This window comes from Chiloscyllium punctatum, chromosome 3 (assembly GCF_047496795.1).
Source record: "Chiloscyllium punctatum isolate Juve2018m chromosome 3, sChiPun1.3, whole genome shotgun sequence".
Classification (NCBI taxonomy): Eukaryota; Metazoa; Chordata; class Chondrichthyes; order Orectolobiformes; family Hemiscylliidae; genus Chiloscyllium; species Chiloscyllium punctatum.
In genome coordinates, this window is record NC_092741.1 from 85,320,023 (window position 1) to 85,343,112 (window position 23,090).

Genomic DNA, 23,090 nt, shown 5'->3' on the forward strand with positions numbered 1-23,090 from the left:
GTAATTTTACTAGTGATGAAGAAGCCAGGCTTGTGTTCTGGACATGGGTTCAAAACCCACCATGGGAGCTGGTGAAATTTAAATTCTATTAATAAATCTGGAATATATAGTTAGTTGCAGTCATAATGACTATGACTATCATAATGACTATGAAGTTATTATTGATTGTCATGAAAACCCATTAGGTTCACTAATGCCTTTCAGGCAAGAAAATGTAATCACCCAATAGGTCAGTGATTCAGTGATAAAGTCAGCAGTCTATGTGATAAGTTGAAAACTATACCAGTCTGTGATGGGTTCATACTTCTGAGATGTTTGTATGCCATGAAGACTCATAATCTGTAGTGAGACCATTTTCAGTAAAGACCTACCTTCAGCAGCACCCAAAAATCTCTTGGCATCCAGTTCATGATTGTTTAAAGATGGCGCATGTTGATAAACTGTGACTCCATTTATCTCCTCAGATGGATATAAAAGATGCCACACTACAATTTTGATGCAGAGCTGGGTGCTTATTTTTGGCCAATATTAATTCCTCAGTCAACATATCAAGAACTAAGAATATCTATTCATTATCCTATTACTATTTACTAGAGTTTGCTGTTGTTTTTCCTACATTACTATTTACATTTTCATCCCCATTCAGAAATCAATAAGAGCATGTGTAAGGGAAGGACTGTTTCCTTTTTTCGGAGAGAGCTCTTGCCACGACGCCATAAGCCCTGTGAGGTGTGTGTTAAAGATTCCTCCGGAAGGTTTGTACTGTGCTGTGTTTAACAAAATTTTGGTTGTTGGTGTGTTGCAGTTGCATCAACTGTGTAAGGATCGCAGAAAAAAGAACTGAACAGGTAATGAATAGGAAGGATTTAGAGGGGTATGGGCCAAGTGCTGACACGTAGGACTAGATTAGGTTAGGATATCTGGTCGGCATTGGAAGAGTTGGACCGAAGGGTCTGTTTCCGTGCAGTACATCTCCATGATTCTATGACTCTATGACAGCACAGTAACTACACTTAAAAAGTACTTCTTTAGCTGTAAAGCATTTTGAGAATGCCAGTGATTGTGAAAACGTTAAACAAATGCAATATTTTATTTTAAATGGTGTTTTTTTAAAATTTAACAATACTGTATTTGAAGTATTGGAATAAATATTGGAATAAATATTTGGAATCACCTGACAAATAATTAAGATTGAAATTGACTCAGCATGATTAAAAGTGTAACTTATTTTGATGTGTGTCTCGCTTAATTGTAGCTATAACTCATGTTTACTTGTTTTTGAAAGCTGTGTCGTCATGGTGATAATGATGGTAAATGCTTCCTTTTAGATTTTGCTGAGGTTGACAGCTTCAGAAATGTCTTTTGTCTTAAAATCTATTCAGTGGTAATTGATGTTTACCACATTAAATTTAATACTTCTAAATAATTACCTTTATTGCAATTATTTGGAATTTACCAATGGAATTGTTAATCATGGGGAGTTTTTATTTGTTTGAATTTTTAATTATCTCTCACACAAGTAATTGAAAGCATATATGGCAGCCAATTTTTCTTTTGTATTATTGTTAAGCAATTATTTTACCAAATCATTATTATGTTAAATTGAAAAATAATAGGCTTGAGTATTGCTTCAGACCTGTCTCCATTGTGAGGCATGAATTAAGCTTGGCTGATGTCACAGTATCACAGAAGCAATGTGATATGCACATCAAAATCAGCCAGTCAGAGAGAGCCAGTAACAAATATAAATGAACATGTGTTCTTCTGCTGAACCTTTCCCTCTGGATTTTAATCACTACACTGACTGCTGAGTGGATAGGATAAGCTTCTTGAAGCTCTGTTGCTTGGTAAGTAAATACATAAAGCCAGTTTTGTACAGAAATTGATAATATGCTGAATTCAAATTCTTACGATGTTTAGTTTTTAGCAGAATAGCTATGTGAATTCATCTGTCACAGTTGAATTTTTTTAGATCATAACTGAAAAAGTGAAAAGATTGCCTGAAAAATGGAAATCTTTAAATTGTTTCGTAAAATGTAGAATTTATGCTTCATACATTTTGATTAACGATCTACGAAACAATAATCTATATAAAATTATTTGACTTGTAGGTTTCTATCTAATTGATATTATTTGTTAATGTTACACAAATCAAGAGCGAGTGTATCATTAGTCATAAAGATAAAGTCTGGGTTTTCATTTTCCAGATTGTTTTTTATATCATGTTAACGTGTCAAGGTGATTCCCATTGACAATGCTTATCACACCCTGGAGAAAAATTGCCACTAGATTATCACTATTCTGAAAAGCATTTAATCTTGTTTGTCATCACCATTAGTTCCAGACACCTGAGCACACAGTTCAACAAAGCTAGAGATGAAACTAGAGAATGTTGAGGCAGAAGTACAATAGTTTGTTTCAAGGGACCACTTTAGATTCTAAAGCTTCAGTCAGGCTGGTGTGTTGTAGTTTGCACAGAGTAGGTTATGATAGCAACTTGTTTATTTCAATAATCATTATTAATAATGTTCATTTTGTTAAGCTATCTGCACAGAAAATAGTGTAAGAATAATCACTGTCTATTTGCCTGGAAATCAAGGTAATACTTCCTCCGCCCTGTTTGCATTACACATAATTGTTTAAGGCATGACAACTCCTACAAGAAGTTATTTTTCAAAAAAACAGATGGACCTTAAAGGTCAAAGTCCTTGCTATATCCGAATAAACACTTAGCTGTGCTTCCGAAATGTATACACAAATTTTGCTCAGTATTTTGTTTGTGATTTTATTTGACATTTTATTGAATGGAAAAGACACACCAAATGTCTGCCTACAATTTCCTGTTACATCACGGAATTATAGAATGAGGTAAAACAGAATAAGGCCATTTGACCTGTTACATCTGTACTAGTTCTTTGAAATACCCACCACAGCTTGTGAATACTCTGCCTGCTGGGATAATTACAAAATTGACCTAAATGTTTCACTGAAGCTCATAAATCTTACTGAACTGGATCACCTTCTTGTACAAGTCTTAATAGTGAATGTTGACAGCTAGTCGCTCAAGACATCACTCTCAAAGCTAATCTTGTCACCTGCTAATTTCCAGTTATTGTCCAGCACAAGTTATTAAGATATCAAGTGCAGGAAAATTAGTTTTTGCTTTTTCTCTCCATAAGGTACCGGAACAGCAATAGAGGTTCATCATTATTGCTGCCCTAATAGAGATCATTTCAGTCCAAATGATCTGAATATTGAATCTGAAATCAGAAAGCTGACATTTGCATCATCTCAATGCATTTAGAGGGTGATTGCACCACTTACAACTACACTGGATGCCTTTGTTATCATTTATTTTCACGATGCAAGTTTTATATTCATACAATCATTACATTTACATTTGCGGCATTTTTCTTGGTGCAAATTACTTTTAAAAACACACAAGTAGAAACTATTTTAGAAAATCCATGATGATAGCTACTTCAGATTGCTGATAAATGTAAAAATACAAGTAGAAAACTAAAAATTAAATCTTCTGATCTCTTGATCTTCAGAGACTATATGTATAACTCAAGATGTGCATTGTAACCTGTGGAAGTCCGGAAACTCTGAATCCCAGGGTATTTGAACATAAAACAGACATCTCTCCTGGTCTGAAGAGCTCTCTGACTGAATTAAACAGTTCCATTGTAATTACACAGATAGTTATTCAGGAAATGTTAGACAAAACAAATCCCCTAAAACTTGGGTAACTACAGACTGACCTCACTAGTCATTCATACCGAGTCTCACCCACCCTCAAACCTGACTAGCTATCTAACACTTAACTACCTCTCTTGAACGCACCTCCCACCATACTGATCCCCAGGTTACACCCCGACTTGACCCAAATTTGCCATCTAAGACCATGCAAAGTTGCAACCATGCCACTATATCTTTCAAACGGTCAGAAACCCAAGCATCCAACTATCTTCCCATTCCTCAACTGATAGTACTTTTCTGACTCATATATCCACTCAGCCACCAATTCAAAGCATTTGTTCATCTACTACCCAATCACCACTCAGGAACTTCCAAACAGTACATTTGACACTTACATTCAGCAGTTAGTGCCTTAAAAAAAAAGTGCATGTCTTCTGTGCCTATCCTCTTCACAGTTCTCTGCATGGAGTTCTGTGCAGAGCAAATTCATTCAGACCTTTATAAATGTTATCAGGTAAGCATGCCATTTTCTGACTAATTTGCTTCACGTATAATGGTTCTGACAGTGATTGGAAGATGGGACCATATAATCAGCGTCAAACACCTCCATCTGAAAACTGTTATTTTAAGTGGTTCTGTCTAAAGCAATGGTTTGTTGGAAAACAAATCCATCAAAAGTTGCACAAATAGCTACTATTTTCATCATAACTTAAGGAAGAAATGCCTACACCAGAAAAATCACAAGAAACTAGTCTTCTACAGGGGTTAGCTTTTTCTAAGAATAAATATGTTCAAATAGGAAAACCAGATAGAGTCATTTTATTATTGGAGAATAATGATTATTATTTTAGAAAATGTATTTTTAAGCAACAAAATAGCTAGTTCAAAAATATTATTGCGGATATCTCCAATGCAATGTTCTGGAAGTTTTACTATATTCTTTATGCCTTTTTGCCCTTTGAACTGTGAGTCATTTACCTATTTGTCGGCAGAAAATTTACTTAGTGTCAGATATCATTTGTTCCTGTTGCAAAGAAGACTTGTGATGCCAGCATTCCATGAATATATGACAAAATTTTGAAGTTAGTCACTGGTATAATTAGAGATGGGTGGTCCCATAAATAGCATTGGTCCTCTAGAATGTCTGGTGAATTGTGTTAGGAGATGAGGATTTTCCTGTTCTTCACAATAGAAGCACAGTTAAAATAAGTTCTTTAGAGTATTCCTATTGAGCAGATTTTCCTGTCATCATACATACCGAGGTGTATTGAATTGATCAAGTAAACCACATAGAGACAGAATATACCGTGAAACCCTTTCATCATGCAATCATGTTTATTTAACTATGTTTTTTACTCACATTTTCTTGGCAAAGAAAATCAAACCTTTTGCAACAGTAAATGAATAGGAGAGTTTTAGCACAATATTTTGGAAAGTTAGATGCCTTTTTGTAATTATTATTGAATAAAATATTTGCTATTGACGGTAATGCTGCAAATTGCATGTTCGCATAGTCTGGCCGTAACAACGATGAAACATCAGCAAATGACTTCACTGTAATTTGAAAACCAGGAAGAATGAATTGATTTTTGAACAGAATCTGCAACTCAGTGCTTTTGGGTTGGCAATTGGATAAAAACAATGCACAAGGGAATGGGGACAAAGAAGAGGATTGGCACTGGATAGTGGTGCTCATTTAAAGAGCCGATGCAGACATGATGGACTGAATGATCTCCTCTTGCACTTCAACTATTCTGTGATTCTGTGAAATCTAAAGCAATATTATCAGTGATTAGCTATTATTCAGTGGCACCTTATAAATCATCCGTAAACCTAAACTTCTTAATTTCTGGTGACACAGCACCACTGGTTACAGGCCTCCAGTTCAAAAAAGCAAACTTCCACCACCACCCTCTGTCTCCTGCCATCAAGCCAATGTTGTATCCATTTGGCAAACTCACCCTGAATTCTATGTGATCTAACTATACTACCACACAGAACCTTGTCAAAGAATTTACTAAAGTCCAAGTATACAATGTCCACTGCTCTGTCCTCATTAATCTTTTTAGTTACTCCATCAAAAAACTCAGGGTCTAGATTACAGTGGTGCTGGAAAAGCACAGCAGTTCAGGCAGCATCCGAGGAGCAGGAAAATCAACGTTTCGGGCAAAAGTCCTTCATCAGGAATAGAGTCTCTTCTATTCCCTGGCTGTTCTCTGTTTGGCTTGTCCTATAATAGTAGTGTTGTCCCAGTCGAATTCATGCTGTTTGTCATCTGCGTGTGTGGCTACAAAGGATAGCTGGTCTTGTCAATTTGTGGCTAGTTGGTGTTCATGGATGCGGATCGTTAGCTGTCTTCCTGTTTGTCCTATGTAGTGTTTTGTGCAGTCCTTGCATGGGATTTTGTACACTACATTGGTTTTGCTCATGAGCAACAGCCAGGGAATTCCTAGAGGCATGGCACTCATCCACAGATTCAATCAATAAGTACATCAACCTGGACCCAATATACCGACCACTGCAGCGGACAGCTGGAACTGACAACCGGAAGCGGCAGATTCAAACTACTACAAATGCCGGAGGAAGCATCATAGAAGCGTTTCACAGGAGGCACCCAAGCACTGAGGATGTCACCTAGACAGGGGACGAAACGTCTGCAACACAAATTCCCAGCTCGGCGAACAGAACCACAACAAACATAAAGTAGGGGGCCTGTTGAGAGTCACTCTTTTTCTCTTGCTGCTAGCCTGCATACCTCTCTCTAACACTCACCCAATGACCTGCCTATTTCTATTCTTCTTATTTATGTGGCCTGGATTGCTTGACAATCCTGGGACTCTGACATGTACTTTTTGTGCAGAAGACATCATCCACCTTGAAGTAGTGCTGAGTACAAGAGCTTCAAGCTAGATTAGCTGACTGTCCTCAGTAGGCGATCTCTGCTCTGGTATTTTGATTTCAGGGCAAGGCCTGCCAATGGCCGAGCCATGACCTGATTGATTTGTGGTCTTCCTGAAAAGAGGCTGCACATGTTTCAAACTGCTTCATGATCCAGGAGGCGAGACTCCCAACACATCCGAAAGCTTTCACCTGATGAGGTAGTGAAGGTGATCTGGTGTTTATGTATAGTAAAATTATTTCATACACCATGCCAAGGATCCGGGTTTGATTCCAGCCTCAGGTGTCCATCTGTGTAGTGTTTGCACATTCTCCCCACATCTGCGTGGGTTTCCTTCGGGTGCTCTGGACAGCCCTAAGATATGCAGCCATGCTAAATTGCCTATAGTGTCCAGGGATGTGCAGGCTAGGTAGATTGGTCATGGGAAATAAGGGGTTACAGATATAGGGTAAGGGAGTTGGTCTGGGTGTGATGATCTTCAGGGGTCAATGTGGACTCGATGGGCCAAATAACCTGCTTCCACACTATAGGGGCTCTTTGACACTTGCTAATTATTTGTCTGTGTTAAATCAGGATTGTATAATTTTTCTACGAATTATAATATTTGATCCCATTGCAGGGTTAAAAACCTTAATAAAATATAAACTATCCACATTTAATACTCATTGATGAATATTATTACTGTAGGAAACCTACTCAGTAATTATGTGTACTCGATAATATGGAGATGTAAAATATTATTACTGTGGCACTTGAATAGACTGGCTAAAAGTTATCTGCTCTTTGATACCTTTAACAATATAGTGCTAAGAGGACTCAAACAATCTGTACAAAAGCAAATTACTGTGGATGCTGGAAATCTGAAATATAAACAGGAAGTTCTTGAAAAATTCACGGCAGATCTGTGAACATTTGTGGAGAGAGAAACAGGAGTTAATGCTTAGAGAGTCCAATATGACTTCTTTTTTAGATCCAAAGGAGACAATCCAAATCAGGTCTTCACAAGAGCAGATCGTATAGCATGAAAGGTCACACAAGATTCAGAGGTGCATTAATTGTGATGTCCAGGATTCTCTGGGGTCTTGACATGGTGGATGTGGAGAGGATGTTTCATCTTTTGGGTGAATCTAAAATTGGGGGTCCCTGATTCAGATCAGGGGTCAGAAATCAGGTGAAAGTTCTCTGAGGGTTGAATTTCGTTTGGCAGACTTTGCCTGAAAAGATGGTGAAATCAGAGTCCTTAGATATTTTTTAAGGCAAAGGTATGTACTTTATCAGGAATAGGCAGGAATGTGGATTTGAAGTTACTATCAAATCAACCATGATCTTATTGATTGACAGAAAAAATTCTAGGGGCGGAATGGCCTACTCCTGCTGCTAATTGTATGTTGGCATGTATTCACATTGACTTATCACTTTGAAGCTTTTTGGCTACTGTGTGAAATAGAAAAATCTCACAAACTGCTTAACCAAAAGCTTACAATCAACTTAAGTATTTCATCTTAATAGGCACTTCCTGATGAAGGGCTTTTGCCCGAAACGTTGATTTCGCTGCTCGTTGGATGCTGCCTGAACTGCTGTGCTCTTCCAGCACCACTAATCCAGTATTTGATTTTCAGCATCTGCAGTCATTGTTTTTAACTTGTTAATTACTGAAATGCAATTAAGTGTTTGGTCACCTAGTAATAGTCAACATGAAATAGAAATGCTAATTGGCATGATCACTCATTTTAAGTAAGATGCTCTGTGGCAATGTCTTGCAAAACACAATTAGACGACATTTATTCTGATAAATTGCGGCATGAATAGAAAATGGAATATTTCATTTTAGTTTCACATCAACATTTTTACTAAAATTATTGGCAGGAAAATTCCACCAGGACGCCTTTTCAAAAAAGTTAACGGAGGAATTTTCTGAAATAAATCTTGGAAATTTCAGGAAAGATAGGATGTGGACATATCAACCCAAATTACTAGCTGTGCTAGATCATCAGTAAAACAATTGAATTCAGACATCTTCAGCTGTCCATCCCGACATACTTGTAATTTTATAAGGTGATGTTGCTTTGCAATAAAAAGTTGTTGTTTAAAAGGAAAACTGTTACAAGTAATGTTATTTCTATGTAGAATATTTTATACTGCTCAAGCACTGAAGTAGGTTACATGTGCTCATTTACCATATAATATCCTATGCACAATTTCTATCTACTAAGGTTTAATATTACAAAATACTTCAGTGCTTCATTTCCATTCAAATCAAATAAGAGGTCCGATTCCTGTGTAGCTGCACAAGATCTAACAGGTGAACAGTTATTAGGAAGAAGGCCCTGGCTGTCATTTGTGCCTGTGAAAAGTTCTCGGAATATGTCCAAGGCATTGTTCATAATCTCGACATATTGAGTCATTAGGTATCTTTATTAATACTAGAGTGGCCACCCCAAATCAAATGTTTCTAATTATAACTTATGTGGTTTGATGTCATCATGGAGTATATTCCAAAGCAAACTCTAGACCATGGCTGATGTTTGGTCCAGTTGGGAAGCCAGCATATAAAAATACTCAAGACATTGTTTTCTGTCGGTAAAAAGGAATTTGATCAGATGTTACATCTTTTCAAAAAAAGGGGTCATGGTAACAGCCAACCTTTGCTCCATCCCATGGCAACACCCTGAGCACTCAGAATGAATATGGCTGTCTAAGAAGTAAGGTTAAAGATAACTATTCTGGATGCATTTCCATACCAATAATGGCCAATTAATCAGGATCCGTTTGTCATTCTGTATCAAATGGCGTCTTTCCTAACTTGTTTCTTATAGCCTAATTCTGACAAGTGCTGAATGAAAACCTTTAGCTACTAGTCTCCTTCTAGAATGTTTAGGTTCTGTATTAGAAAGCATTTATTCATTGTTCAATGTCTTTAGTGGGCATGAATGTGTAGCTTTCTCAAAGGTTAACCACTTGCCAATAAAAATCATGCTTTCCCTGATTCTATTCGATGCCAGTTTATTTTCACATTCTGCAGTTTCCGCTAAGCTTGTGAAAATAATCATATCAATTCCTAAAATTATTTAATCGATCACTCTTCTATTGGATGAAAACTCAAAACTATTCATACATGAGGGCAAAATAAATATGCTTTAAGTGAAAATGTTGTCTCAGTTTATACACTCAGTGGTTCAGTAAATCAGTCTGTGCCTTCTTCCCATCTCAGATTACTTTTATGAGCTCAGCAATCGGACATTAAGACCCTGTGAAACAGCTAGAATGGTTTTCTGTCACCTTGCCACTTTCATTCCAGAACAATGAAGTTGTGAAAAAACAGTTCAATAGGAATCTCATATTTAGTAACTCAAAGTAAAACTATTCTGAAGCAACATACTGTCGGTTCTAGAAGGTTGGAGTCAAAATAGAATAAGCTGGAACAAAAACAGAAATTGCTTGAAAAACTCAGCATTTGTAGAAAGAAAGCATTTTGTGTCCAATGACCCTTTTTCAGAACTGATCCTCTCTCTCTGACAGGATTTCAATTTTAATCCTTTTTCTCTTTCCCTGTCAATACTTTTTTGTCACTCCTAGTGTTTGACAATGTATTTTGGCAAAATTGGCTTCCGAGCAAAATCATATTCCTCAGTGACTGGCTCTGGCTCAGACTCACCACCATGTGGATTTCAGCTGAAGTTTCATCCTTTGTGTTTTGATTCCACCCAGGATCACAGGTCTCTCTGTGATGTGCAGTGCTCATCAGACAGCCGCTCTCCCTGCATCCTGTGATCCACACTCATTGCCATTCATTGCTATTTGCACACTCTCCAACTTTCTCTCCATCAGCACCACCTCATACCGGCTCAGAGCTGCCATGCCCCTCACCCTCAATTCATCCTCTGGCTCATTTGACATTCTAACAAAAAGCTTTTTCTTTCCCTTTCAGGCATTAAGGAATGCAAGATGCATAAACTGAGATATACCCATGTCCCACTGGATCCCCCGCCCTTCCCTTCACTCTAACTCCATCCAATCTCCCAACCCCACCTCCTGTCATATATTTACTATCACTTCAGACCTTTTGCTCTCTGATGCTGAATGTTTTGCACTCAACAAAGGTCTTTGTTTTATCTCTCTGCACCTCCACTTCGATGAATTTCAGGCACAATAAGACATTGAGCTCCATTGACTTGCTCTCTGTGGCCATTTCTTTGAACAGTACTGCTCTTCCTATCCTACAGAACACTTTATGCACCTCTAACACTCTCTCTCTCTACCTGGACCCCTTCCTCTAGCCTTTTACCTGCACTTGACCTGTTCATTGAGAACTTTTAACGTGACGTTGGTCATCTGAATTTCTCTGCCCCCCCCCACCACACACATACCCTACCCACCCCACCCTTACCCATTCCAACCTATTTCCCTCTGAACTGACTGCAGTTGGTGCCCTCAGGTTTAACACTGACTTTGTAATCAGGCCTGAAAAATGTGTTGCTGGAAAAGCGCAGCATGTCAGGCAGCATCCAAGGAGCAGGAGAATCAACGTTTCAGGCATAAGCCCTTCTTCAGGAATTTTTGTAATCTTTGTATGTTTTCTAGCATACTGACCTCCTCATATCTCCCCCGGACCATGACCCCACCATTAAACTCCTGACTCTTAGGACCACAACAGTCACTAAACTCATTTCTTTGTTTTATTCATTCATGGGATGTGGGCATTGCTGGATGGTCAGCATTTATTGTCCATCCCTAATCGTCCTTGGGAAGGTGTGCCTTCTTGAACCACTACAGTCCACCTGCTGTGGGTTGATTCACAATGTCATTAGGGAGGGAATTCCACGATTTTGATCCAGCGACAGTGAAGAAAAGGCAAACCTATTTCCAAGTCAGGATGGTGAGAAGCCTGGAGGGGAACCTAGAGGTGGTGATGCTCCCATAATGCCCTTGTCCTTCTAGAACAAAGTGATTGTGTGTTTGGAAGGTGCTGTCTAAGGATCTTAGATGAACTTCTGTGATGCATTTAGTAAATAGTACAAACTGCTCCCACTGGTGATGGAGGGAGTGGATGGTGCTTGAAGATGTAGATTTGGTGATCTCCCCCCAGAGTTTCCAAGCTCATAGGTCACAGAGCCCATTTCTACCTCCTTCTCAAAATTCACTAACAGGAGTACCTGTGCAGATCCATTTTTCTGCCTGCTGCTGCTTCACAGAACTCATCTCTTCCTACCTTGACTCAAATTTTTCTCCTCTCCAGTCCCTTCCCATTTATATCAGCGATTCCTCTGATACTTTATGTCAGTTTCAGAATATCCAGTTTATGGGCTCCAGTTCCCTCAACTTTACCATGTGCAATCTCTTTACATTGTCTATCCCTCACCAGGATGGTCTCAGGGCTCTCCACTTCTTCTTGGAAAGAAGGTCTGTACCGCCCCCAGCCACCAATACCCTTCACTACCGGTGGGGTACAGGTAACAAGCATGCCTTGTTCCAGTCCTACTCAGGTCTCTCCCCACAAAACTTTCCCCAGTACATTGATGTCATTATCAGTGCTACTTTTCTCTGTCTCTCTCTCTCTCTCTCTCTCTCTCAAAGTTTATCAATTTGGCTTCCGAGTTCCACTGACATCTCACCTTCATCTGGTCCATCTCAGATTCCTCCCTTCCCTTCTTCGACATCTTTGTTTCCAGTTCTAGGGATAGGCCTGCCACTAATATCCCCTACAAACCCACTGCCTCTCACAGTTACCTTGACTCTACATCCTCACACACTGCTTGCTGTAAAGACACTATTCCACTATCCCAGTTTCTCCATTTTCGTCACTTTTGTTCTGATGAGGCCAACTTCTACAAGGGAGCCTCCAAATTGTCCATGTTTTTCCTCAACTGAGGATTTCCCACCACTGGACTTGACAGGGCCCTCAGCTGGGGTCAACCCATCTCTCGTACTTAGGCCCTCACCCCTTCTCTTCTCTCCCACAATAGCAAAAGAGTCCCCCTCATCCTCACTTACCATCCAACCTGCATTCACATCCAAGGGATCATAAAGCCATCATTTCTGTCACCTCCAGTGGGATGCCACACCGCATATTCCCCTCCCCTTGCTTGTCAGACTTCCGCAGGGACATTCTCTCCGGAGACCTTTGTCCACTCCTCATCTAATCTCAACACTTCCCTACACCCTGATGTCACCTTCCCATGCAATCACTGATGGTGCAACATCTTCCCCTTTCATCTCCTCCCTCCTCATTATCCAAGGCACCAGACAGTTGAAGCTCTAATTTACCTGAACTTCACTCAACATTGTCAATTATAATTGCTGCTCACAATATGGTCTCCTCTACACCAGGGAAACAAAGTGCAGGCTGGCTAACTGCTTTGCAGAACACCCACTGTCTGTAACAATGACCCTGAGCTTCCAGTTGCCTGCCACTTTAACACACCACTGTGTTCCCTGGCCAACATCAGGGCAAGCTGGTAGAACAGCATCACATATTCTGCTTGGTTCCCCTGCAGTCTTTGGGACTCACTATCAAGTTAATTATTTTAGGGCCTGAGCACCTTCTCCCATGTTCTTACTCCAACCCGCACACACAATGTTTTGTAACCACATGGACTTCTACCACAACCATCCCATTGTCAGCTATTAATGTTCCCCATTAGCAGTTATTGACTCCCCCAGGCTGAATTTTTACCATTCCTTTGTATGTCCATCTGTTGTTTTCTCTCTCTCTGGGCTCCATCTCCACCTATCCTTTACTCCTCACTCCCCTTCCTCAACCCTATCTTCAGCATAAATACTAACCTTTTCTGAGATACAATCACTTCTGAAGAAGGCTGACTGGACCTGAAATGTTAACTCTGCCTTCTCTCCTCAGATGCTGGCTGACCTGCTGAGTTTTTTCTTTTTTTTCCATGATTTCCATCATCTGCAGTTCTTTGGTTTTCTTAGTTTAGAAAAAGCTGTAGATAGTCATCAGGTGTGGTAGCATCTCTGACATGGGAAAGAGAGGGTTGTGTTTTTCACAAAACAGAAATTGCTGGAGAAACTCTTCAAGTCTGGCAACATCTTTGAGGGATATACAGAGTTAACATTTTGAGTCTAGTGACTCCTCTTTAGAACATGTTAACTTTGTTTTTGTCTCTCCAAAGATGCTGCTAGGCCTGCTGAGTTTCTCCAGCAAGTTCTGTTTCTATTTCAGATACCCAGCATCCACAGTTCTTTGTTTTGGTTTTTAATCCGGAATCAGCAACAAGATCTCAACCCCACTCCCTGTATGCTTACAAATGAGAAGCTATTTGAATAGGCAATGCCCCGAATTGGAAAGTGTGCACAGTCTGAGATTAAGATTTGGCATTGGATTTCAATTTTCAAAGATGAACAGCAGCCATGGTTGTATTTGCCTTAATCTTACAGATTGGATCACAGAGAAGTTCAGTGCACCAGCGTCCTCATTGTGCACACAAGTAGTCAAATGATTTTTCCCAAGCAACAGATCTACACTAGTTGAGCACCTCCATTACAACAAGCCTGATTTATTTTCAACATTTTCATTCAGCTTCCCTCCATGCTCCTGACGTATGTTAACCAGCATGCACTAGACTGCTCATTCTTCATGCTTATGGCTTTCCAAATCTCTTCAGGTCATTGACAAACTCTCCAACATATTTAATTGCTGGCTATCACACACCATGAATCTGACTTCATCCCAATAGATAGAGAATGCCTGCTGACACCCTCAAAGCCCTCTCAAAATCTGACTCAGAGCTAACATTTCAGGTCATGACCCTTTGTCAGTGTATGAGTGTTGACTCAGTATGTGAACCCTCAGAAGTAGATGAGGAGGGTAGAGCAGAACCTAATGGATATGAATGCATCGTTAAAAGATAAACATTGTTCGAGATTCAAGTTTAGAGATTACTATTGACAATACCAACAGATGTGTTTGTATTAAATTTCTTTACCCACTGTTCAATACAATGATTAGTGCATTTACCTGAAATGGGTGACACCTCTTAAAATGTGAAAAAAACAAGCACATCAATTTATTGCGTCTCCATTTATTGGTTTTGGTGATTTCCAGACTAGTCTTCATCAATTTTAACTGAAAACTTTTGTATTTTCAAAATCTCGGTTAATTAAATTTAATCTATCCTTTTAAGGATAAGATACAAAGCACCACTCAAATACTAATTCATCACAAAAATAGAGAATTGAGTTGCATGTGAAGTTATTATACCATGTGTAACTAAGGTTTTTGAATAGATTTCTTATGGGCGTAGATTATCTACTTGCTTCTTGGTTGTCAAACTGCTACTGTGGATTGACTGATCAGTATACTAAGGTTAGTTTTATATTCTCCCGAATGGCCATAATAACTATCATTGTGTTTTCCAAAGGTTAATCTGGTTTTCTTATGTCTTTGGAATACGGGGAAATCTGCCAACCTTACCTGGTCGATCTGTGTATAACTTTCAGCAATACAGTTGATTCTCACCTGTCCTCTCTTCAAGGACAATTAGAAAAGGTCAAGACATTTTGCCCTGACCAGCACTGCCCACATCTTATTAAGTTAAAAAATGCATCCAGCAAGGTCTGATTTTAATCTTCTATTAAAAGCAATGCTAATCACTTTCCATTTTGTCGACCTCACTAACAGCAATTTTAATTCACAAACAGGAGAGAGTTTCAATCTGGCAAGGAGTTGAATTTCAAACTCAACTCCCACCGCATTAAACATGCCCTCTCCTGATTTTACTGGAAATGAGGCATATAAAGGGCAACAAATTGACTTCCAGATTAAATCAGTAAAACCTTTCAGTTCCACTTTAAGAACCTTTTTAGTTCAAACTCTTGTCAGTCATGTCTCCCTGACCTGAGGAGCCCCCAAAGTCATAACATGAGTGTCTTTATTGAACAGCTCATGGACCAGAAGCAGCTTGAATAATATCTTCCAGCCGACAAGCTTTTGACCTGACAATTCATCTGCTTTCTCTCCTCTGCAATATACCTCTCCTTTCCTGAACACAATTGCTCATTATGAAATTACAACCCGATATGCATTAAGGTTAGTTATTTCTGGAAACTAACAGCCATGGGGTCACATAACAAATCAATGTGTCCACTTGTTATTACTATTCACAGTATATTTTTAATCCTTTTATGGGATCGCTGATGGGGCGGTGAGTGGGGCATTGAAATCCATCTGTTATAGATGTACTCAAACTCTTTGGAAAGCTGTGCCAGATTTTTGGCAATGAACCTGAGGAATGGTAATATACTTCCAAGTTAGGTTGGTATCATCATAGGTGGTACATACAGGTAGTGTAATTCCTATGTATTCGCTACCATGTACCTTCTAGATTATAATGATTGATGGTTTGGAAGGTGCTGTCAGAGTTGCTTTGTTGTGAGTTGCTGCAGTGTATCCTTTAGATGGCACGTATTGATGCTCTTGTACAGCTGGGGGGAAGGAATGACTGCTTAAAGTTGTGGATGAAGATCCAGTCAAGAGGGCTGCTTTGTCCTGAATGGTATCAAGCTTCTGGAGTGTTGCTGGAGCTGCACTTATCCAGGTAAGTGGGGAAAATTTCATCACACTCCTGACTTGTGTCTTATAGTTGGTACACAGGCCTTGGGATATTCGGAGACAAGTTTCTTAATGGAGAACTCTCGATGTCTGATTTGCTCCTATGGCCAACTACTTATATTCCTATCTCCAGTGTAAGCTCCTTCAGAAGCCCCTGGAAAAAACCCAATATCTGTTTAGGTAAATATTTTCTTTTGTGGAAATCCCAGGTTTTGGATATTTACTATCAACAGGTATTGAACCCTCCCTCTTTAAAATATACTCTTATTACCCATCTCTCTTCTCTAAAAACACTTCATCTTATCATCATTATAAATTATAATCCTGTCTGCAAAATCTCTTTCCTCGCTAAATCATTTGAATATTTTGTTACCTTCCAAGTGTCCCCACCTTTTCCAGAATTCCCCTGGTGAATCCCTCCTATCAGGTACACACATTGTCTGATATCTGTAGTACTATCTGCGAAAGTCACCAATGACATCTGATGTGGGATTGTAACAATGCAAAAGTTTCTCTGTTTGTTCCTCTTGAGCTCTTTGCAACCTTGGACATGATCGATCACACCATCATCCAGCTAGGTAATATTGCTCCAACTTGGTTACATTCTCTATCTATTGAAAGCTAGAAAATCACTTGTACAGGCTTCTTTTCCTGCTCCCTCGCCTGGGGAGCCCGTCAGAATCTATGTTTGACCCCATCCTATCACTGAGTTATACTCCTCCCCAGATGACATGTACAGAAACATCATTGCACACTCCCTCTCTGCCACCTTTCATGATTCCTTCACTCTTGTTAATTTCTCAGATTACTTTTCTGATATTTAATATTAGATGAGCAAAACTTACTTCAAAATAAATCATGCTAATACTGAAGCCATTGTTTTTGATCCCTGCTCCAATCTCTATGCCTTACATACCATCACTCCATTGGATAACAATCTGAGATTAAGCCATACCCTGTGTGAGGTTTCCTAATTCATTATAATACGAGATGGGAAGACTCAAACTGTTAAACTGTTAAATTTGGTTCTCTTCTTTATTCACCCACCCCTTGGGAATTTGGAACAAAGTAAATTTTGAAAAAATCCCTATCCATGTGGGTACCTTTCTCCCAAACCTAAATGAACTTAAAGCTTAAAATGAGTCAATTTTACTAGACATTCTTGAATTAACAGCAATAGTTTTAGTTACTAGACATGACATTAAATGCTGGCAATGCATGCTGATTAGAAATAAGAGAGTACAAAAAGTTAAAGTTATGCAGATCAGTTTATGAATTCTTTGCTAACAGCGGATAGTTGAATGTTGTCGCCATTGCGATTGAGGTTGCCAATAGTTTCGTTGTCCCATTTCCCTTTTGTTTGGCTGCTTACAAGTTGGCTTCACGCACTCGATGAGAGGATACTTAGTTTTTAAACTCTGACCTCCACAACATACTAACACTTGAACCCAGGCAGCTACACATGAGAACGCTCAGTCTCACAAATACACTTGAATTGAGTTAAAACTGGTTTTGCGATCCCTGTCCTGGTGTAATCTTCAAAGGGTTAAGCACTATATGTGCCTGCAGTTTGGGACATAGCCTTCTGGAAGTGGTTTGCTGTTGAACAAAGTATTGCTAATAATGTCAAACACTCAACAAAGTCATGGCTGATCTGATTGTGGCTTCAACTTCATATTGCCACCTCCTTTGATAATCATTGACTCATTGGCTAGCCAAGAATATATATACCTCTGCTATAAGAGATATTGATGATCTTGTCCACTTTGCCCTCCGAAGAGATTTCCAAAAACTCATGACTCTCCGGGGAATAGAATAGTAATCTCCATTTTAAATGGGAAAGCTCTTATTTTTAAATTGTGTACCTAGTTTGTTTTAAATCTGACAGAGATAATTTTTTGTTTAACAAAGTTATTAAGAGATATGCAGTTAGGCCTCAGATCAGCCATAATCTCACTCGATGGCAGTTCAGGCTTGAATAGCCAAATCCTGTTTCTATGTTCCTATGTTCCTAGTTCTAGTCTCTCAAGCAGGAAGAAATACCTTCTCAGGATCCAGGCTGCCAGCTACCTCAGGATCTTTTAAGTTCCAAAAAGATCATTTTCTTCTGAACTCCAAAGTACAGACCCAATCTGTTAGACCATTCACAGTGTCATAAAGTCATACAGCACAAAAACAGGCCCACAATCCCAAATTAAAGGAGTCCCACTTGCCTGCACTTGTCCCACACCCTTCCAAACCTTTCTTATTCATGTACTTATCCAAATGTATTTTAAACATTGTAATTGTACTTGCATTGACTACTTCCTTTGGAAGTTCATTTCATACATAAACCACACTCCGTGTAAAAACGTTGCCTCTCATGTCTTTTTTTAAATCATTCTCCTCGAACCTTAAAAATATGACCTCTGTCTTAATATCACCTACCCTAGGGAAAATACACCTGCTATTCACCTTATCTCTACCCCTCATAATTTTATAAACCTCTATAAGGTCACCCCTCAACCTCCAATGCTCCAGCGAAAAAAGTCCTAGTTAATCCAGCCTCTCCTTATAGCTCAAACCCTCCTTTCCTGGCAACAGTCAAACGAACTTTCTAACATAATCAGTTGCAGGGCAAAGCAGATGTACAAAACTTGAACCAGCTCCTGGAGTAGCATTTTGGGAGCCTTTTGGGAATACAGCCTTTAGGGAGACAAATCTATTAAAGACTCAGTTTTATAATACAGTTACTATAATAATGTAGGTGATGCACTGCAAGGCATAATAGTGACATCTTGTGGAAAAATATTACCTTGAAACTCCTGCTTGAGCTGTATATCCTGTGTTGTTGTTTTGGATAATCCTGGGTTGGGCATCTGCCAGCCATTTGGCTTTGGTTTCCTTGGAATTATTCACTTTCAATACCAGTCACTTTGTTCAATTGGTTATAAACAAACGTCTGTAGACTGGTAAGTGACCTTTCAAGTTTCTTTAGTTGTCAATGGAATTGTGCTTGGGAAAACAGAAAAATGATGGCTATGACGGGATTACAGTCAGATAGTTATAATGGCAGCTGTTTTCAACATGACCACTTTGTTGAAACACTTCCATTTGACGTCTGTGCCTGGTAACTATCACAGACCTAGTGTCAGCCTTGTAAACATTGCGTGGATTACCATGAAATGGTAAATCAGCATAACCAATTGTTTTTCTGCAACTCTAAATTTGGTAAAGATAATTTAGGAGCAAGCTACTGATTTGCAAACAAATTTAGCGACTTTACACAGTAACATAACCCAACATATTAATAACTGTGTAAAGATTAGGCCTCAAATATGTCTGCATCAGCAAAGAACCAGTTAAGTGCAATAGAGTATTCAGCAAACTCCTTTATCTTTCATTTGTTTTTGTCATTCCTTAACCCAAGTGACCATGGGTAGTGCATTCAAATCAGGCAAGTGCACTTAAAATAACTACTCAAAATGCAGTGTAGGTTTGTTAATTTACAGACTAATTAGAATAACCAATCAAAACCCATAAAATGTCTCACGCAATAATGAATGCTGAACACTCAAGTAAACAGAAAGACGAAAAGTGACTGTAGGAATATTTTACTTAGAAATGCAACTGCGTGACATTTAATTGAAGCACTCAGTTGGTGATGGTAGAATTTTGATTTATATGAGTATTACTATAAGCAGTATTCCTATTCACTGATTCAGTCTTTATATGGGTTATATATTTAATGCTGGAAGAGAAGCTCTTTTATTCTAATTTGATTTGCTCAGGTGACATAAGAACAATCCAAATTCTAATAAGAACACATCTACTTCTACTCACCAAATTTGTGTTGTGCAAATGAAGTGTTGTTGCTCTGTATTTAAATTTGTTTTTTTCAAATTAAACAGCATATGATTGACAAAATGAGATCAATCTGGATAGAACTGCTGATTTACTATCTGTAGCAACATTGTAAATTGTTACATCAAGACTTCTTGTACAGTATTTCTAATGAAAAGACAGCAAATTAACAAGGACACTGTACTTATTCTGACAGGCAGAATTTGGTTTCAAAATTACCGGCTTATATAATATTGCTTTAGTTGACCTGTCACTGAATTTTATATTGACTCAGCTTTTGCTAATCATTTGCTCAGTAATTATTTACACTGTGCTCCCATGCATGCACGATTATATTACAGTATTTTATGTTGTGCCACATCAAATTGTTTTATTTGGAGTAAACTAAAACAGTCATATTTTTCCCAAGCTGCAATTTTCTTCTCATGGCGATGTAAATCAACAGCATTTTTGTCTTATGCCTCACTGAGTTAGTGCACTAGAAATCAAGTCCCACAATTCCCTGAGTCATTATAAAAGTTATAAGTTTTAAGAAAGTACACAGAATTCCTTGATTTACCTACCTTTAGTCCCAAGATGACAGAAAAATAGACCAGATTTCTGTACTTAACTAGAATCACTTTTTTTTAACCAATAAATAGACTCCAGCAACAGGTAAATATCCATAAAACATTGACATATAACTCTACTAGTTAAAACTCTAACACACATACAAATACACACAGACATGCACACAGACACGCACACACATACACGCACACACACATACACATACACGCACACACACAGACACACACAGATGCACACAAACACATACACACACACATAGACGCGCACACACATATGCACACAGAGATAGACACACACACATACACGCACATACACACACACGCACATACACACACACACATACACACATGCACACAAACACATACACAAACATACACACAGACACACACACACACACACATATACACACACACACACACAGGCACAGACACACACACACACAATGGGTGTTCTGGATGGAGAGAGCTGCAAAAGCAGTTTAATGGTCTCTGTCCACAAGATCTGCTGGGATGGTTCTGTTGATCGCAATGCTGCTTACTGGTCTTTCTTCTCCTGGTGCTTTCATTGGTTTGCAAAGGTGGCTGCTTCACAATTAAAGAAGTTCTGATCTGTTAATTAAAAGTCACAGCTTATTTCACCTGTTCCAACTAAAGACTAAGGCTTAAAAGGATTTCAATTGTGGAGAACACAGTTCGTGAGCTTCTCACTATTCTGCTCAAAGCCCCTAGCTCTCCAGTTGTCTGAGAATCAGTCACATAGTTGTTGGCAGGCAGAAAGCAGTGCATCGATAACTTGTTATTAGTCCCCCAGGTGAATCAGCTACTTGTTGCCAGCTGAATCACCATTTACAAACACCCTTACCTCCAGACAATCTGCAAACTACACCTTACCTACTGCTCTAACAGGCTGCTGTTTAAACGTCACTTACATTTAGTCACGGAAGTCTACAGCTCAGGAAAAGGCCTTTTGGCTTATTAAGTCTGTGCTGATCAAAAGTGAGCACCTAACTATTGCCTAAAAGACAAGGAGTATCAGTTTACTTGCTTTCGAATATGGCAGTAATCCATTCAGGAATGACTAGTTTTAAAACAGTTCATTTATCATTTCAGTCCATAATTAAAATTACAGAAAAAGAAAAAGGCACATTATCTTTACATCAACAATGAATTTAATGTGGCATGCTATGAGATTACAATCCCATAAGGTTATTTTAAAAATTCATTTGGATGGAGGCAACACTATGTCAGCATTTATTGCCCATCCCTAATTGCCCAGAAGGCAGTTCAGAGTCAACTGCATTGATGTGGGTCTGGAGTCACATGTAGGCCAGACCAGGTAAGGATAGTGGTTTCCTTCCCTAAAGGACCTCAGTGAACAGGATGGGTTTTCCTGACAACCAGCAATGATTTTGTGGTCATCATTAGACTCTTAATCCCAGATTTTCTTTGTTGAATTTGAATTCCACCATCTGCCATGGCAGCATTTGAATCCAGGTCTCCAAAACATTACTGGACCTCTGGATTAACTGTCCAGTGATAATACCACTAGACCATCACCTCCCTGTATATATAGGACATTGATAAGATATAGGATCAGAATCAGGCTATTCAATGGCTGATATGTTTCTCAGTCCCATTTTCCTGCGTTCTCCGCGTAACCCTTGATCGCCTTACTAATCAAGAATCTCTTAATGTCTGTCTCATGGACAGTCAATGACTTGGCCTTTTGTGGCAATGAATTCCATAGATTCACCATCCTCTTGGCTAAAGAAATTCCTTCTCATCTCAGTTCTTAACTTCCTTTCACACCATGTCCTACTCTCTCCTACTAGTGGAAACATCTTCTCCATGTCCACTCTATCCAGGCATCAGTATTCTGTAAGTTTCAAATACATCTTCCCAATCCCTCTAAACTCCAACATGTACAGACCCAGAGTCCTCAATCATTCCTCATATAACAAGCCCTTCATTCCGGGATCATTCTTGTAAACCTCCCCTGGACCCCCTCCAAGGTCAGCACATACTCCTTTATGATGGTACCCAAACCTGCTCACTATATTCCAAATGTGGTCTGAAAGTGTCCTTAAAAACTTCAATGAAATGAACACTAATACTATATTTGCCTTCTTAACTGCCAACTGAACCTATATATTAACGTTAAAATAATCCTGAACTAGGACTGCTAGGTTCCTTGCGCTTCAGATTTCTGAAGTCTTTCCCCATTTAGTCTATGCCTTTATTCTTCCTACCAAAGCACATAACCTCACAGTTTCCCACATTGTATTCCACCTGCCACTTCTTTACCTTCCCTGCAAGTCCTTCTGTAGCCTCCCCACTTCCTCAATACTACATTTCCCTCTATTTATCTTTGTGTCTTGACTACAAAAACCAGAATTGCTGTTTGGAATATTGTTGGGGTACCCAGGAATTCTGATGTTAAAATGCTGACAGTTCCCAAACTTTTCCTTCTCTTCTCCATTAATACAAAAGTGCGGTATAGACTCCAAAG

At 39.0% G+C, this 23,090-nt stretch overlaps 1 protein-coding gene across 2 annotated transcripts in view; it reads left to right on the forward strand.

Annotated features, from left to right (window-relative positions):
* Positions 1 to 1,732: 1,732 nt before the first annotated feature.
* pkib (protein kinase (cAMP-dependent, catalytic) inhibitor beta) overlaps positions 1,733 to 23,090 on the forward strand; it is a 79,771-nt gene continuing 58,413 nt past the window's right edge. Inside the window, exon 1 of one of the 2 annotated variants that reach the window (XM_072555932.1) lies at positions 1,733 to 1,847. The gene's annotated coding sequence lies outside the window, so the exon portion shown is untranslated. Of the gene's footprint in view, positions 1,848 to 18,995; positions 19,121 to 23,090 lie in introns of those variants that run through there. The other variant, XM_072555933.1, reaches the window with a different exon arrangement.